The sequence below is a fragment of the Populus euphratica genome, unplaced genomic scaffold (genome assembly GCF_000495115.2).
Source record: "Populus euphratica unplaced genomic scaffold, PopEup_1.0 scaffold590.1, whole genome shotgun sequence".
Lineage (NCBI taxonomy): Eukaryota > Viridiplantae > Streptophyta > Magnoliopsida > Malpighiales > Salicaceae > Populus > Populus euphratica.
The window spans coordinates 274920-289281 of record NW_011500118.1 but is presented as its reverse complement, the minus strand read 5'-3'; the positions used below and the strand labels follow the sequence as shown (position 1 = coordinate 289281).

Below are 14362 nucleotides of genomic sequence, written 5' to 3'. Positions count from 1 at the left end.
AGAAATTCCTGTTCCATAGCATGATCAAGAAAAGACAACTTATCATAATAACCATTAACATTTAACAAACCTATGGGTTTATGGTGAATGTGCAGTTGGGCCCAAGAGGAAATATGAAAGATCTCTTCCAATATGCCTAGACCACCTGGTAAAGCAATGAAGGCATCAGCATAGTTAAATATTGCATTCATTCGAGCCGACATTGTGGAGACCTGAAGTTCCTCTCCAATTATTTTTCCAATGATATCCCCTAGTGCTAAAGTTTCGGAGACGACCCCCAAAACTTGACTACCTCCTAAAAATGCAGTTATTGACACACCTCCCATTAACCCAAGACTGCCTCCCCCGTACACTAAATGAATCTTTCTCTCAGCTAGCACTAGACCAAGATGATTTGCTGATTCTAAAAACTCCTTTTCTTTCTCAGGACTAGATCCACCGAAAACACAAATATTTATTATATGATGACCTGAGGAACTTGCCATTTCTACACACTTCTGTATTTGTTGAATGTATGGGTTGAGTAGAAATGAAAGGAAGGAAGAGAGGATTTTATAGATGAGAAATTAGAAAGACAATCATACCACCTATATGTAGGCCAACTAGAGTCTCAAACACACACACACACACTCTCTCTCTCTCTCTTTATTTATTTATTTGTTTACTTTTGAAAAAGCATGTGTATGTACAGGTAGTTGTGATTGTGGCTCACATCTTCCCTTGGTTTTACGTCCAAGAACGGCTTAAATGTCCTCTATGGGTCGGGGATAGGCTTCCCATCCAGTTTTCTTAAAAACTGGCAAACAGGGTCTTTTTTAGTCAGATTCCCAAGACTAAGTCGATCATGTTCTTCATGAAATCGTGGCCATAAATCATGAATTACACGATGCACATCTTCACTAGGATGCGTCTCAAGAGTCAATAGAAGATTATCTAAAGACTCCTTACTTAGGCCATCCTTAATGAATTGTATTTTATCTTCACGGTTTATAGATACCATTCCTAAAGAACGACATTGTGTATTACAAGTCCATCTAGCACATCGATGACAGACTTTCAGTTGTTTTGCACGATGTTTCTTTGCAAAAGTGCTTTTACCTGTTCTGGGCATGTGTGAAATGAAAGAGTTAGAGGACTCACCTGATAATCGGACCTTTGCTTCAATCAACTAGCGAATATCTTCAGGAATTCCATGATTCATTAACAATATCAATCTTGCACATCTAGCACGGTAAATTTTTGTAATCGCATTCTGAGGCAGAGCGGGAAAATACTTTTTCAATTTTTCAAGATTAGTGTCCATTTTCAAATGAGAATTGGAAGAGAGATTCAAAGAATTGCACAAATATATACACAGATATCAGTTATTGTAGGAAACTAAAAGAACCAACTTAAGTCACGGAGTACCGTTATCTGTCATTTAACTAGAGTGAGAGAAACTAGCAAAAATCACTAAAAAAAAACAAAAACAATGTGATAAAAACAAAATAATCAACCTTTATCTACAAGATCATTCAAACCAGTTGATTCATTTTCACTAGGAAAATTATCAAAGTAAGCTTTCAAACAATGTTCATTTTCCTTAAAAACATTGTCATTCATTGAATTCTCAATATCACAGGCCCCATAAGCATTGTTCCATCTTGATCTTAGCTCTCTTGGAAATGAATAGAGTTGAGAATTATAAAACAAAACTTTTTAACCAGTATCAACTTTTTGACAATTTTCATAAGTTTTACAGAATGCATGCGTGTCTTTGAACATGGTGGGCCAATAAAATCCATTTTGAAAGATTTTTGCAGCTGTTTTTTTTACGAGAAATAACTTCCACATGCTTCAGAATGACAAAATTTAATGACACTACTTACCTCATTGTCAGGAATGAATCTTTGAAATATTTGATCAGGACAATATTTGAATAAGTTAAGGTCATCACAATAAAAGTTTTTCCCTTCGTTCAAAAACTTTTCTTTGTCTTGGGTACTCCAATCAGCTGGAAAATCTCCTAAAGCAAGAAAATTGATATTTTTATCATACCAAGACATTGGACTAAGAGAAAGTAAGGATTTGTTAGGAAAATAATCATTGATTGGTGTGATGTCAGATGTCGAATCTGTTATAACTTTTGACAAAAGATTCGCATCAATATTTTTGGTGCATTTTTCATCCGTGATTTCTTCCTCAGAATAAATCATTTACAAATCTTCAGATTCATCCAACTTATTTTTACTTAAAGTAGATTCAAGTTGATCATAAACTAATTCGTCAATATGATCTACTTCTTGTAAATCATTATCATCTCTAGGTTGCTTGCAAATGTTAAAAATATTCATCTCCAATGTCATGTTTCCAAATGATAGCTTCATTAATCCATTCCTACAATTAATCAATACATTAGAAGTTGCAAGAAACGAATGTCCTAAAATAACAGGAAATGAATTACATGCTTCAATAGGTTCTGTGTCCAAGACAATAAAATCCACAAGATAAATGAATTTATCGACTTGTACTAGCACATCTTCAATTATTCCTCTAAGCACTTTCACAGATCTATCGGCAAGTAAAAGAGATATAGAAGTTGGTTTTAACTCACCTAGATTAAGACTTTAAAAAACTGAATATGAAAGTAAATTCACACTAGCACCGAGATCAAGTAAGGCTCTTTCAATTTTATGCTCTCCAATAAAGCAAGAAATTGTAGGACAACCAGGGTCTTTATATTTCAAAGCATTATTGTTCTGAAGAATAGCACTTACTTGTTCAGCTAGAAAGGCTTTCTTTTTCACATTCAGTTTCCTCTTCACAATGCATAGATCTTTCAAAAATTTAGCATAGGAAGGAACCTGTTTAATAGCATCCAGCAAAGGTATATTGATTCTTACCTGTTTGAAAGTTTCAAAGATTTCAGAGTTATGATTGACTTTCCTTTAATAATAATACTAATAATAATAAAGAAAAAGAAGGAGAAGAAGAAGAAGAAGAAGATGATGATGATGAGAACTTTGAGATGGAATATTAATGTAAGGATTAAACAATGATAATAACAAATATCAAGGTTAGAGGTTCCACTAATGGTATGTCAAACAAGTATAGTATAAACTCTTATTATTCAATTGGAAACCACACATAAAGGAGGTTCCAATCAGATTATAGATTGTTAACATGATTACATTAGTCATCTTATTCAATTAATGCTAATACTTGTAAATTTCGTCAAGCATTCATGATTATAACTTATGTTAACAACAAATCAAGTTCCATTCATAGCTTAGGTATCGGTTATACCATACAGTATGGGCTATGAAAGTGCCAAGTATTTGTTGTACCAAGTGTTATAGAACATAAATCAAGATTAGTCATTTAACAAGCAAAGTATTAAAGAGTGAACAAGATAACAAATATAAAACATGTTAGTATCAAACATTAAAGTCCATATTAAGTTTACACTATACTTATTCTTACACCATTAGTGTAACCTTTTTACCTTGACATAATAAACTTAGCTAGACATAATGAAAGAAAGAAAAATAGATAAACAAAATAAGAACATAAATAAGATAAAAGTTAACTAAGTAAAGGAAAGGAAATGAAAGGCATAAACTTGATATTAATAAAAACAAAGCATAAACATTACAAAAAATACAAAGAGAGAAAGCAAGAGCATGATCTTGATCTGGACACCAAGATGCCTAAATGCATGGCAAATGCCTCCTTTTTATAGGCTAAAATTGGAAACTATTGATTTGATGACTAATTGATGAGTGGGTGGCCAACTCTTGACTTGGTGACAATTCTTATCTTCTCTTGTCTGCCCAAAACTTCATTGATAACGTCAAAATTGGAGCCACTCAAAAACATGAAATATGTAGCAAATTGTCTCATCTTTCTTGTGTAAAAATTCAGCTCATTTTGACTTCTAGAACTCCAGATATGGCCAAAATACTGAACAGTGCTCGGGCTGGAGGACAGATTCAAGCTTCTTTGTTGTTGCAACAATTTGAACTTGAAAATGGCCTTTTTAGATCTTGGGCTCCATATGAAAGTTGTAGGCCTATGTCTTACCTTTCCATCCATATAAAGTAGACCTAAATCTGAGATCTAGAGCTCCAGATATGACCTAATTACCGAACAGTGTTCCGGTTTGGATTGCACCAACATCTCTTTTCTAAGTTTGGCCATCTCTTTATCCTTTCAATTTCAGTTCTTAAATTCATCAATCAATCCTTTCATTTATGTGATAGGCCTGCATTTAAAATGAACATTTACCATAAATTAAAGGTATCTTATATTATTAGATATATTATTATAAAACATGCTTTAGTTAAGGAGTTATTGATACTTCCAGTGCAAAATGATGATATAAAACCTTGATAAAAATGCACTTTTAAGTACTAATCAATGCTTTACCATTCTTCTATTCAATATTGCTTGAGGTTAGGGTGTTAGGATAACATGTAGTTGAGGTATATCTTCGTATACTCTTTTACACTTCACATGTTTCTTTAATTGTGATACATGAAAAACTAGGTGGATTGTGGCAATAGGGGTAGGCATGTAAGCCATTATCCTAATACATTCAATTACCTGATATAGATCATAGAATTTAGGTGATAGTTTGTGTGATTCATTTGTAACCACTAACCTTTATCTGTACAGTTATAATTTAAGATAAACCTAGTTACCAATAACAAACATCCTTTCATTTATTTTCTTGTTAGCCTGTTGGATCATCCTATAGTGTGCCACCTTGAGATTAGTTTTGATATATTTCAACATATCTTCCTTTTATACGAGAAATGCATCCACAACTTCACTATCAAAATCCTTTAGCAAGTAAAGAATATGAATAGAAGGCATATGATCGTAAAGTATTTCATATAGTGTAGATTTAATAGAAGCATTATAATGTGTATTGTACCACTATTCAACTAAGGATAACCATTTGGACCATTGACTAGTATTAGCACCTGACATGCACCTCAAGTAGTTTTCTAGGCATTTGTTGATTACTTGTGTTTGCTCATTAGTCTGGAATGTTAGGTAGTAAATAAATGCAATTCAACCCTTTATTGAGCAAATAGATGCTTCCAAAACTAATTTAGAAACATTGGGTTCCTATCATTAACACAATCATATTATTCGATAGTTTTATTCATATTTGCCTAGTATTTTGCCTATGTTTAATACATGAAATGCCTTGATATTCTTTTTTTTTTTTATGTTTTGAAGGTACTTTTAGATGTAAGATTCAAAAAGACGTAAATTGGGGACAATTCAGACCATATTTTAGCCCATGTTAAACATTGATAGATTTGACCTTCGATCAATATTTTGTGCAAAAATTGAGCTCTAGAGGTCAAAATAAAGTGATTTCAGTAACATTATTAAGCTAACATCCATACTTTTCCATACATATATGGCAAGAAAAAAAAAACAAGAAGAAAGAGCATGGAAATCATAGCCTTCAAAGACAAATCTCACATTCTATTAGTGTTGACTTTTGACCATTTCGACTTGAATATCTTGAGTTAGAGAAGTCCATTTGATGCAAACTTGATTGTTTTGGATTCCTGACTCGAAGACCTATCAACCTACCAAGTTTTAAAAGAAAAAAAATAACTTATATAAGAAATGTGATTTCTCTAACACAACTCATAAATTCTATCAGCAGACATTATGAAGAAACAAGTTCAATTTACTTCTCGAACATCCAAACTGACATTAAATTCTTTATTTTGGCAATTTTACTTATCTAAGTCAAAAGTCAAAGCTTAAAGATTTTATACAAGACTATTTCTTCTTATTTTAGAAAAATACATATTGCACTACTTAAATGTAAATTGTCTACTTAGCAAAGGACTAATTTGTAGGAAAGTAGGGATTATGGTTTTCTATTAAATAAAAATAAAGAGAGAAAAGAAGGGAGGGGTGGCCAGAAAAAGAAGAAAAACTTCACCCTTTCCTTGTATACCCAAAATCATGTATTCATCTTTTCTCTTGATTTTTTTTTTTTAATAAACATGCAAGGCTAAGTTGTTTTTCTTGGTTGCAAGGACATAGAAACCTTTGAATTTCAAGAACTATGAGATCTATTTTATGTTTTCTTTTCAGTTTATATGATGAGTATATTTGTTTTTCGATGTTTATTTTCTATGCTTACATAGTTTGAATATTAAAATGGATTCTAAGTTATTATTCTAACCAATCTATTGCTAGGTTTGCTATCAAAACTGGAGTTGTGATATCTAAACTTGTGAAGCAATTAAGGTTAATAATTGTTGCAAATCTAAGATATTAATCTTAAGAAAAATATTCAATCAAATCAAACATAGACTAATTGTTATTTATAATTTGTACAATTAACCTCCCTGTGGTTCGACCCCGGTCTTGCCGGGTTATTTATTACTTCGACACTCCTGTACTTGGGAGAAGACATCAACCTTTTAGTCGTGTCAATAACCCTATTATTCGTTAGTTTTACTCATATTTGCCTAGTATTTTGCCTATGTTTAATACATGAAATGCCTTGATATTCTTTGTTTTATGTTTTGAAGGTACTTTTAGATGTAAGATTCAAAAAGATGTAAATTGGGGATAATTCAGACCATATTTTAGCCTATGTTAAACATTGACAGATTTGACCTTCGATCAATATTTTTTACAGAACTTGAGCTCTAGAGGTCAAAATAAAGTGATTTTAGTAGCATTATAAAGCTAACATCCATACTTTTCCATACATATATGGCAAGAAAAAAAAAACAAGAAGAAAGAGCATGGAAATCATAGCCTTCAAAGACAAATCTCACATTATATTAGTGTTGACTTTTGACCATTTCAACTTGAATATCTTGAGTTAGAGAAGTCCATTTGATGCAAACTTGATTGTTTTGGATTCCTGACTCGAAGACCTATCAACCTACCAAGTTTTAAAAGAAAAAAAATAACTCATATAAGAGACGTGATTTCTCTAACACAACTCACAAATTCTGTCAGTAGACATTATGAAGAAACAAGTTCAATTTACTTCCCGAACATCCAAACTGACATTAAAGTCTTTATTTTGGCAATTTTACTTATATAAGTCAAAAGTCAAAACTTGAAGATTTTATGCAAGCCTATTTCTTCTTCTTTTAGAAAAATACATATTACACTACTTAAATGTAAATTGTCTACTTAGCAAAGGACTAATTTGTAGGAAAGTAGGGATTATGGTTTTCTATTAAATAAAAAAAAAAGAGAAAAGAAGGGAGGGGTGGCCAAAAAAAAGAAGAAAAACTTCACCTTTTCCTCCTATACCCAAAATCATGTATTCATCTTTTCTCTTGATTTTTTTTTTATATAAATATGCAAGGTTAAGTTGTTTTTCTTGGTTGCAAGGACATAGAAACCTTTGAATTTCAAGAACTATGAGATCTATTTTATATTTTCTTTTCAGTTTATATGATGAGTATATTTGTTTTTTGATGTTTATTTCCTATGCTTACTTAGTTTGAATATTAGAATGGATTCTAAGTTAATATTCTAACCAATCTATTGCTAGGTTTGTTATCAAAACTGGAGTTGTGATATCTAAACTTGTGAAGCAATTAAAGTTAATAATTGTTGCAAATCTAAGATATTAATCTTAAGAAAAATATTCAATCAAATCGAACATAGATTGCAAACAGTTATATTGTAACACCCCACACTTTCATATATGTTTTTAGTTACTTTCCTAAGATTTGGTACGTAAAAATACGAGTAATTTTTTTTTTCAATTCTTATATAAAAGTCATCTGAAATTTCCACTAAAATGTTGGCAGAGTCTCCTCTATAGCTAAAGGTCCCAAGTTATCGATATATACCCTATTTACACTTTTAATATCTTACATCTCATAACTCAATCACAACCCAATCATCCTGGGTCTCAATCCCACAAACATCATCATCATCATCACAACCACAACATATATAACATATATTGAACAACAAATATCATTATAGGAAAATAAATGAGATAAACACGCATACATGAAACATAATTATATGAATTTTATAATTAACTTCATCTATTCAAGTTTAAACCTCAATTATCCAAATTAAGTTATATAAAAGTTGTAACATTACAAAATACAAGAGTATACTCCCTAAAATCTATACTACAGAAAGTGAACATAAGCTATGATCTACTCTTATCATGCATGCAATGGTCCTGAAACAAAATACATATTATTGAAACATGAAAATCACAATAATATAGCAACACAATTATCCAACAATTTAAAAAGACAAACATGCATTCATATTTTATTCACTTCTCTATTTTGGTTTTCATTAGAAACTATTTCTCCTTCAATTACTAAAAATTGTTTCCTCTTCTATTATTAACCTCCATTCAAGATTTCATAAGATCAACCATGATCATTTCCACTTAACATATTACTGATACCAATTTCACTGGTATCATCATCACCTCGTAAGAGTCGATGCAAAGTAATCCCATACCTAGAATCCTACATGCACTAAATGTATGTTAGCCAATACATGGTAATTCCCTTACTCATGATCCTAACATACACTAAATATATGTTAGCTAATATTTATTGATCCATTACCCGGGTTAACCTTTTAACTCTAGTAACAGATCAAGTTTGATTTTGTTTTCAATTCCTTGTTTTTTCCTTATTTTATTAATTAAGAGATTGACCTTAATGTATATATTTTGTTTGATTTTTCTGGACACAGTCCGAGAATGTCTTTCCTTAGATTCTTTCTAGTACTTGAAATCTTAGAAGGTTCTCATTTTCTTTTCTTTTGATTTGCAATTTTCATATATCTACTCTTTTAACACGTGAAAGTCTTCTATTATAGATTGATTTTTAATGTGTACAATACTTTTGAATTGTTGTGTGCATGTTATTTATTAAAATATATGAATTTAAGCTTATTTACACCCACTGTATCTTCATGGTTTTCTATATATAGCTTGTAATATATATATTTCATGATTAACTTGAGTTAAATCACTTAATTTATAATCTGATTATTGTTTCTATCAATCTTCAAATTGGATTTAAAACCATGTTTATAACCCGATTAATTCTTTCACCATTGATTTGAGTTCTCTATTCAATGGTGTTTATTCAGTGTTATCTCTATTTTCATTTTTTTAATTTTTTTACTAATATTTTTTGTGTTCCTACCCCCCACCCCAGTAGCAATGGCAGCAACTACCATCAAGCATCAGCATCTCACTGTCCACCAAAACATCTCATCTTCCCTTCCAGAAGCTAGAATCACGACCGCGCCACCAGTAACCGCAGCTGTTGCATCTGACGATAAGCGCTCCAAACGAGCCAAGGATATCTTCTCCACAGAAACACAACAGCGTGACGGTGGAGCTATAATGGGTTTGAAAGTCGCAAAGGAGAGGAGTCAAAGGTCATAAAAGTAGGAGTTTGGTATTTTCCTGTCTTCTAACAATACTAAGATAGCTATGTGAACAGGTATGGTATCTCTTTTTGCTTGTTGTTGCTGCTCTTTCTCTTGGTTTATTTGGGAGAAATTAAAGAATACTCTTCTTTTTCCGAATCTTACATGCTAGTATAACGCACAAAGCATTTACAGGCAGATTAACTGAATCACTAATGTGTTTAGTACAGAATTGTCCCTTTTTTTCCATAGAAACCAAACAAACCGCTGTTTTAGGTTAACTTCAGCTGTAAGTTGTGTGACAGGATGCATAATCCTTGATTTGTTCTTTTTATTTTTAATTTTTAATTTTTGGATCAGTAGCTTTGCCCTTTTTTTCCCTAGATGTGGTAAATTAGATTTTGCAAGACTCCGAAAAAGGGTCGCCGGAACTGTACATGAGAAGGGTGGGTTCAATGTACTATTACTTCAAGCATCAATGATAAGAGCATACAAGTTCATTTGCTATTAAGTAATATTTTTGAAATTATTTTTTATTGTTAGATATTTATTTTTAACATTAAACACAACAAAATAATTTAAAAATATGAAAAAAATATTCTTAAAATTTTAAAATAAACATGGCTAATCACGTTGCCAAACACGCATAAATTAAGTGGTGAAACCTTGGAAAGAAGGGGCGTGGGTTGCTTTCAAGGCCCGAGTTGGTTTTTGAAGCCATCTTTGTCTGTTTGAACCAACCAGCTTACCTCAGAAAGCACACAAGTCATCAAACCCCTAACAAGACAATCTTCTGTTTTGTTTGTCAAGTCAGTGAAAAATCAATGGTTCTAATCGAGCACGTGACTAGACAATCTCAAGTTAGCAAAAGGGAAATGCTAGTCAATCTTGAGATTTATCTGTGATGTTCATGTCCATCAAAGTGCCAATATAAATGGAAGAGCATTTGAGGAAGCATTCCGACAACACAAATTCAGTTCACCTTGGGATCACAGCTGTCAAACACCATGCATCATTCAAAAAGTGAATTGAAGAACACATATGCGAGCTTCGAGTCATGTGACTACTTGGGACTGGAACATGTGCCATGCTAATCATGATTTGTGTATTTTCATTTGATCCATTACTTGAAGGTATTATTTGTTGTTTGAAAAATATTTTTTTTTAAATATTTTTTTAAAAAATAAATTTTTTAAAAATAAATTATTTTTTTATGTTTAGTAATTTTATAGATAGTAAGTTGAAAAATACTTTATAGCATTTAGTTATATTATGAAAAATAAACGGAAAAATAGTTTATTGATGTTTTATTTTTTTTTTCAAGTTTATTAAAATAATGAAAAATAAATCTTATAAATTAAAAAGTTGAATAAGAATGAAATTAAAAAAATCTAATTTTATAAATTATCTCAAATAAAATAATTGAGATCAAATTTAAAAAATAAAAAAATAAAAAGATGATGAAATTAAAATAATAATTATAATTATAATTTTATAAATTATTTTAAATAAAATGAGTAACAATTAAAAGAATGGAAATCAAATTTGATAAATAAAAAATTTCATTAAAAAAAAAAACAAATAACAATTATAAAAATAAAGATTAAAATGGATATAAAAATTAAAAAAATCAAATAAAATATATATAAATGAAAAGTTTAAGGATCAAATTAATTATAATTAATAAATAATTTAATTTTTTAATTTTTTTTATAACTTCTAGAAAATATTTTTATTTAAAATAAAAAAAATATTTTTTAATAAATCAAGCTAAATTTTTTTAATTAAAAAATATATTCTATCCATCTAACTTTTTTGATAATAAATAAATACATAAAAATGTAAAAATCACTTTTTTGGCAAAGAACGCAACTAAATCTTCAACCCTTGAAACGATGTCTATGATGCAGCGGAACTCCCATTTCCACCTTATAATTTAAAAAAGTTCGACCTTGAAGCATAATCGCTATAAACATTATAAGCTTTACGTCAACTTTTGTAAGTTGTATTTATTTTATATAATCATTACAAATCAGAAGCTGAGCGGGTTTATCTGTATTGGAGTTTGTCTACATAGACATAAATACAGTTTGGTTTTCGGGCAGCTGAAGAGCACAAGAATGGCATCAACAGGGCAATCGCAGTCACTAAAAAGAAGGGATGCACCGGTAACAAGAGAAGGAGGGGATCAGCTAACTCTAACCCCTTTAGGTGCTGGAAATGAAGTGGGTCGATCCTGTGTTTACATGTCATTTAAAGGCAAGACTGTACTGGTATTGGTTCCCTCCATGCATTTTGTTGTTTTTCAATTATGCCATTTTATACTGATTTACTATTGGTAATTCTTGTTTACGCTGGATCAAATTCAGTGAATGTATTTTGTTTATTAATTTATGTTTTTGTTGTCGAATTATGCCAATGTTAGTTTGATTGTGGAATTCATCCGGCTTATTCGGGTATGGCTGCTTTGCCCTACTTCGATGAGATTGACCCTTCCACTATTGATGTACTTCTCGTTACACAGTACGTATTTCATCACCTTCTCTTGCTAATTCTCCTTGCTTGGCTATTGTATATATGGATATTGATTTTCCATTCCATGAGGCAATATTTTGTTTCTTACTATTAGTTTCGTAAATGCTAGTTTTTTCTGTCACTGACTGCTCCTTCGATTTGACCTTGCTTGCTTTCTTGTTTGTTCATTTTCTTGTCAAAAGAATAATTTGAAAAGATATCTCCTATGATGATGTAGTAAGATTGCATGAAATTTTTAGCTGCGAGAGATCAACTTCTCCAAGGAAGAACATGAAATTGTTTCAGAATTAGAAGTCAGATATACAAGTATTGAGAAAGTTAGTGTTAGGGTATTTTGGTCTAATATGTGGGAAGATTTTATTGTGACAATACAAGTTGGGAAGGAGTTTAAATATTGTGAGAAAAACTGCATGATGCAGTTCCTTAGGTGCTTAAACTTGCATTATCATGGCCATTTGATAGGCAGTGGCTAGGTTCCTCATCAGTAGAAGTTAGCCAAGTCTCTTATGATGCTGGAATTGACAATAATATAAATTGAAACAGTGAAACTTAAACTTGATGCTTTGTCAACAAGAGAGGGCAGCCTGAACTTTCTTACCTCTATAAAAAATTATCAGTAGTATTCTTGATGTGTGCTGGGAACTTTTTACTCTTAACTGGATCTATGCAGTTTTAGAGAAGTATAGATGTAATGAGATGTCTGATAAAATTTTGTTGGAATCTGAAGTGTCATAGACTCTTGATATCTATATTTTAATTATTCACATGCTCCTTGTTGCAAGAAGATGAGTGATCTTCTAAGAAATAGGTATGCGCTCGTGTGGTTTATTGCTTATGATGGGAACCACAATAGAACAGTGCTGAAAATGCATGCAGTTGGGGATTGAAAGCAATCCATTTTCCGGCTGAAGAAATCATTTAGGAAAATCTTGATTATCCATGCTATATTATAATATTTTTTTTTTAAATGTGATTAAATATCATAAAGTGTTCAACAAGAAAGCAAAACAATAAAAGAATATAAATTATTTCTACTAATTAATTATGTTGAATATTAGTGTGATTGCATATTATGCAATGATTCAAAAAAATGAAAATAATGAAAAATCATTGTATCACATTGGTTGGGATTTAATTATGTTGAATATTAGTGTGATTGCATATTATGCAATGATTCGAAAAAATGAAAATATTGAAAAATCATTGTATCACATTGGTTGGCAAATAAATATGCTCCATTTGCTGAAATTTCATTTAAGGTGTCAGGAAACTCTGCTTAGTTTCTTTTTTTTCTTTTTTTTTTTTTGAGAATTCTTTCTGTTACATTAATGAAGTCATAAGGGCCTCTTCGATTTTTTTAAACAAATAAAATCAGTACTGTGTTTTTTATATTTGTTCTTTCTGTTACATTAATGAAGTCATAAGGGCCTCTTCGATTTTTTTTAAAACAAATAAAATCAATACTTTATTTTCTATATTTGTTATATCGTTACTTTTTCAATCAAAATTTTTAGGCCTCTCTAGTTTTTTCTCATCAATCATTCGGAGGGATGCTTTCTGCTTGCAGCTTTCACTTGGATCATGCTGCATCCCTACCTTATTTTCTTGAGAAGGTTTGTTTTTTTTACTGATTTCTACAAAGTTATTGTATCTTTCACTAGGATCGATCTAACATGTTCGTTTGTTTTTTTTACTGATTTCTACAAAGTTATTGTATCTTTCACTAAGATCAATCTAACATGTTCCCTCTTTATCAGACCACATTCAGAGGTCGAGTTTTCATGACTCATGCGACAAAGGCTATCTACAAGTTGCTTTTGACTGATTATGTAAAAGTGAGTAAAGTTTCAGTGGAAGATATGTTGTTTGATGAGAAAGACATAAACCGCTCAATGGATAAAATCGAGGTCTGTGTTTATGAATTCTTGCATTCTTTTGTTTACATCTATCCACAACCTTTTTGTTCTTCCAGAAACTTGATCCACTTCGTTTACCTTCCATCTAAGCAATAGCTTGGAAATATTTTTGTTTATTATATTTGGCTTGGCATTATGTTGTGGTCCCAAAGTCAGGGGCCCAGGAATTCAGCTTATTGGTTATTCTTCTTTATCACCTCCTATCCATGTTGAATTAATTGCTCTAGATGAAAGGTCTGCTATTGTCTTCTGGAATTTAAAGTGTTTCAATCTTGCATTTGATGCTCTCTATGGATTTCGTAGCTTTCAGTCTGTTTGAGTTTGGCATTGTTAGTTGTTGGCTTCTCATTTTAGGCTTGTATTTTTTGCATGGAAACTTAGGACCAATTTATATGCATCTGATAATTAAGTTATGCCTTTCTATTTCCAGTATTGATCAATCTAAGTTGATTCCACACTTTGCAAGTGGTCAAAGCCATTGAGAGATTGCAGAGGGAAAG

General features: G+C 31.1%; 1 pseudogene; it reads left to right on the top strand.

Annotated features, from left to right (window-relative positions):
* The first annotated feature begins 11293 nt into the window (after positions 1 to 11293).
* The window catches only part of LOC105110006 (cleavage and polyadenylation specificity factor subunit 3-I-like), a 5379-nt pseudogene continuing 2310 nt past the window's right edge, over positions 11294 to 14362 (top strand).